This window comes from Poecilia reticulata, linkage group LG10 (assembly GCF_000633615.1).
Source record: "Poecilia reticulata strain Guanapo linkage group LG10, Guppy_female_1.0+MT, whole genome shotgun sequence".
Lineage (NCBI taxonomy): Eukaryota > Metazoa > Chordata > Actinopteri > Cyprinodontiformes > Poeciliidae > Poecilia > Poecilia reticulata.
Window position 1 is genome coordinate 20,775,200 of NC_024340.1, and position 5,530 is coordinate 20,780,729.

General features: G+C 39.5%; 1 long non-coding RNA gene across 1 annotated transcript; it reads left to right on the top strand.

Moving 5' to 3' along the window:
• The first annotated feature begins 327 nt into the window (after window positions 1-327).
• On the top strand, window positions 328-4,960 carry LOC103471463 (uncharacterized). The gene is made up of 2 exons (XR_534640.2): window positions 328-594; window positions 4,673-4,960. It is a non-coding gene; the product is annotated as an uncharacterized LOC103471463 (long non-coding RNA).
• Window positions 4,961-5,530: the final 570 nt, after the last annotated feature.

Genomic DNA, 5,530 nt, shown 5'->3' on the forward strand with positions numbered 1-5,530 from the left:
TAGTTGAACAGGGCAGGCAAACGCTCCCATACAATTTTTTTTGCCACACAAGAGCTGTGAATAATTAGAAAAAAAAATCCATCTGCCCCATTAAAATGCTTACAATTATACAATTACGAATATTTATTAAAATAAATTTAAAAAATAAGACTTATAGGTCATGTAATAGTCTCAACCAAGCAAAACCAGGAATCCAATCTTTTCATCTGCACCAGAGACAAATGTAGCATTTTAATTTCATTATGGAACACAAATGATTATTTCAGTATTATTAAATTTCCTTTAATTCTATGACTTACGAGTAACTCTTTGACGTCACACGCTTCTCAGGACTTCCGGCTTGCCACATCGGAGGGGCTGGCGCACAGGAGTATTCCTATTTTTTACTTTTGTTTAGTTTTTACCGGTCCACACTCAGCATAAGATAACAATGGTGCGCTTATGAACGGACGAGAGATAACACAGCCTCGGATTTTTACGGTAATAGTTCCTTCAACGGACGGCAGCGCTGACAGAATGGCGGCTGTGTTGCTCTGCAGGGAAACGGCCATCTTGACAAACGGAACAGGAACCAGCTTGAACAGTTTCAATCAGGTGAGTTCATACACCTGTTGTGATGAGGGGCTTGCCTTAAGGTGTGGCAGGACGGGAGGGGCGAAGGGAGAGCCGGAAATATGTGGTCCAATAGGCTAACAAGCTAATTTCATTTTAGTACAGGCAAATTAGAGAGATTTGGAGCACTTCATTTACAGTTGAATGTTTTTTTGAAGCTGTTAGTTGAACACGTTTAAACTCACCATTTGCACTGTAGTTACTTTTTTTTTTTTCTAACATTTTCTTGAAAATTTGTTAGCCGACTGGTCAGAGTTGCAGCAGTTACAGTAAATTATGTTTTATTTTGCTTACATCGGTGTTTGCACTACACTTTTAACATGGTTTTGAATCATTGGCATTACTATTAAATGACTTCTCTTCTGTGTAGCTGTTATTTTGACTCTGAGAATATTTCCCCAATTCTCCAAGCACTCTGACTGCTGTCTGGTGCAGCTATAGGTGTGCAACACAAAAAAAACTGTCAAGGTTCTAGCACTAGTAGTTCATAGTTTGCTAGTCTACAGATGAATTAACTAAAAATAGGAGACATCTGACCACTTGAGATTTTATTTTTAGAAAGAGCTGTTGGGACCAATGTTTTGCAAGTGAAAATGCGAAACGGAAACTGTTCTTATTCCTCCTGAAACTGCAGCTGTTGATGGTCATTTTTGGCTCAAAAACACCACTCAAAAACATGAGTGATGCTACTCAAACCAACGCAGAATCACTTCACGGCATCTTCACCATCCGTAGTATCACAGAACACCGCTGCAGTGACCACTGTATTAAAGCAGAGCTGACAGCATGGTGAAGGCTCCGGGGTGCTGGCAGGCTGACTGACGGCTCTCTGATGGATGTGACAATATTGCTGAACCCTGGGAGCTTGTTAGAGCACAAACTTGCTGTGTGTTTGTGACTGAGAGATCCTGGTTAAGAATCATTTTTGCTCTTCGTGGTGTGTTGTTTGCTGCACTTGTGTGTGTGTGTGTCCTTCTTTAGCAGGAAACACCAGCTTGGTTCTGTTTGTCTGTCGCCCACATTCGAGTGCCTCATTGTGTTCAGCAGGTTTTCTGCTCACTAATCAGGTACAGAAGCCTCCTGCCGGGAAAATAAGAGTCTAGTCTGCCCCGGGAAAACAATTCAGCCATCATCCCACCATTATAGGCCATGGCCATGGTCCTAATTTATCTCCCAGTCTGCCACTTGTATTTTTTCCTCCCTTGTCCTGGAGGAGAATTTCGTGCAGAGCAAGCTCTGGCTCTTAATAGTCCTCCGTGCCTCTGACACAACAAACAAATGAGGACAGCAAATCTTTACTGCCAAGTAGATTTACTTTTATCTGTGGTATCACCTCGCTCCCCAACCACTCATAAGATTACAAGGAACAAGCTGCAATATTGGATCTGTTTTGTCAGCTCTGAATGTGCTCTCCAGCTGCGTTTTCATCGCAATAAATCTGTGAAGCCTTTTTCTGCTTGCTTAAATCCTTCGACAACGCTGCTGCTGCTCCTCTCGGAGAGGGTAAAAGTCATGAGCTGGAAATAAAGGATAAGGTTGGGATTTTCTGCTTGGTTAAATGCTTCAAAGAACTGATAAAGAAGAGGCTGGTGCTACACATTCTTCTAAAAGCAAAGAATCCAATGAAGTGCAGAGCAGTAGCAGTTTTTGATATACTGCGAACATGGGCAGTTGCCCAGGGCGGTGCTGGTTTACAGGAGAGCATCATTAAAATAGCTTTTTTATATTCGTCCTGAACGGGCTTTGGATTGTTTAATGATCCGCATGCAGTCAGTGAAGATCTGGCGTACCCCTTTCTTCAGTCGGTGCACCCTGTTTGCTGCTGACAGATGCAGCAGGCTTCCTGACTGGGCTATGCAGCATTCTTCTTCATCTCACATCTGACATTATTTCCTAGATTTTAATTGCTTTTCAGGAATGCCTGACTGTTTGATGGCGTCAGTCAAACTGAGCCTATATGGGGTGGAGCACAAATGAACCCTTTAACATCCTTTCTGCCTTCAGCAAGAGCGCTTACAATAACACGTTGCACAGTTTGCAACTTGGAAATTTAGGGAAAATATGTCTTTGTAAACTGGAAGAAATTTTCTGGATTTATATCAGGATCAGGCAAAGAGAGGAGAAAATGTGGTGCAAACATGAGCACAACATGTTTTGTCTGCACAATGACACTGGCATGTGACATTTTAAAGTGTGAGCAGAAGAAAGCTCAGATAAATGTTCTAGGACAGGGAGTAGGTACTGTAGGTACTCTTGGTTTCATAATAAATTTAGGTTCTCCTTCCAAAAAGACTTTATTTCACTTGGACCACCTCACAGTTGCATTCATCATGCCAGCCACGGAAACTTTGTTCAGCGCTTTTCTTCTTTTTATTACTATAGCATGCTTGCTTCTGGCAATGTTGTTATGAATCCCTTCTCTACGTTGTGGTGAGAGTCTAATCATTTTAATTGTCTTCATTTTTAATGGAGAAAGAAAATGTTAAGTACATTTTCACCATGTAAATTTCCAGTTTGAATTCATTAAATAGTTTTTAGAGGTTTCAGTATAATTGAACAGCAGAACGGCCACTTATACAAACAGTCCTGCTATTGGACCGCAGGAATCAACCGGGATCTACATACAAAAACCCACACAAAGTAACCTGTAACCTTGAAAAACTTTCAACCTTGTTTTGAGGTGAGAGATTTAACTATCAACATCGTAGTGTGATGGCCTATTCTCCTTACAGGTAAAGCTCCTAATGATTGTAATCCATTTTATCATTAAACACCTCATATTCTAGTTACATTGCTTTAGGCTAAGCCCACTGGAGAATAAATTGACCGGCTTTCTACGCTGCTGTCTTCATTTTCATTATACTCCATTTCTGTTTTGCGCATAGTGCTGCCGTTAATTGTGTATTTCTATAGCTTTGAGGGTGTTTGTTTATTTTCCTTTCAGCTCCAAGTTGATCCAGATTCTGGTTCTGATGTACAGTTATCCTGTTAAAAGAGTGTTTTTATAATTTCACTGCATGCTCAAGAGAAGCACACTGTGTTAAAGTTAAGACCAAGTGCAAGCTTATTGTCACGTGTAGCGTGCTTTTATCTGTTGCATTTATTCACACATTACCTGCGGTTGTTTTCATCTATGTGGTTTTATTAAAATGCCACATTATTCCACGTTCACTGCAGTATCAGTGGAACTTATTGTTGATTCTCAGTCATGCAGAATATGGTAGATATTAATATGTCAGGTCAGTTTATTAGGTACACTAGATGAATTTCTTTTGAACACAAAGATCAAATTAGTCAATCAAAAGACACTCAATAACATTAGGTGTCCAGAGGTACTGATGTGGATTTGATAAAATTCTAGTGTCAGAATGAAAATAAAAGGGAATTTGGGTGACTTTAAATTAGTCTGAGTACTAATGCCAGGCAGGCTGGTCAGATGATTTTAGGAATTGTTGATCTACTGGAAACACTGAGAACGGTCAGAAAAACTGAAAATATCCGGAAAATGCATGTTGCTGTCGAATGAGATTAAGTAAGCTACTTTGCAATGATAAACATACAACAGCAACTTCCATAGTCACTTGTTCCAACCGAGGTATGCAGAATACTATTCTTGAATGCTACTCATCAAGACTTAGATCCTTGAAGCAGATGAACTACAGCTGCAGAGAACCTTACTTGTGTCAGCTAAAAACAGGAAACTGAGGCTGTAGTTCAAATCAGGTTCACCTGTATCGGGCAACAACAGATTACAAAAATGTCTGGTCATATGAATCTTGATTTCAGCTGCAACATGAATCCTAATCATGCAGTAGGTGTTAAAAATGTAACAGTAAGAAAAAAGGGCAGATATGTAACTGACAAAACTGTAGCAACTGTGAGATATTCTTATGTCATATGGACCAAAATTTCTAAGGTATTTTAACCTTAATTGAGGCTGTTCTGAAAGGAAAGGAAGGTTCAACCAGATACTAGTGAATTGTGTCTAATAAAGTTTACAACAGCTGAAGGCCCTTGGACTTTGCTTAGATTTTTAAAATTGTTTCATTACTCTTTCCAGGCAGAATCTTCAGTTCTAATGCACAACTGCATTTGTACTCAGTGACGAGACAAATTCTGGACAAGAAGGGCAGCAAAAAAAAGCAGCTATTTTCCAAGAAAAACATCAAGGACTGGCTGATATTCTGCAGGATGGACACACAGGGACAGCAGCAGACTGGGGCAAAATGATTTTCTCTGATAAACCTTCCTTCTGATTATTTGAAGAACAAGATGTAAGCGTTTCCAGGAGACTGGTGTAGCTCCAAAAGGGAAACATCCAGATAAAATAAATGTGTGGGGCTTCTCATCTAAGGGAACGAGCTTCTACCCAGTGTGCCTAAAATCGCTGGTGATAAATAGAGAGGTATCAAAACATCTTACAGCAACTGAACAGTTTCCTGTATGATGATAATGAGCACTGTGTCAAAGAGCAAAACTAGTAAAATGGCTCAAATGTCAAAAAGCCTGACTAAAGTATTCAGCAAATTGTATACTTTTCTGCAGCTTATTGAGTCAGCTTATTCAGTAAAGTGCTAAATGGCCTTAACATTACATTGCTTTTGACTCCTGGCAGCATATAAATATGAGGTAAAAAGATAATGGACATATTTGGGTGTAAAATTGATTACATTGTACTAGATTCTCACTTTAGATTAAAATCTACTCCCAAGAAATATGCTACAACAAAATAAGAGGAAACCCCAAAATTCAAAAGCAGAAAACGGACAGTTCTTTCATGAGAATAAAAGGTAAATATGCAAAATATATAGAGACTCTAATCAAAACTGAAGGAAAAGGAAAGAATGCTGAATAAAAACGAACAGATCAACAAGATCCAATTCAGGAAAGCAGATGAGGAAACAAGCAGCTAGTGTGA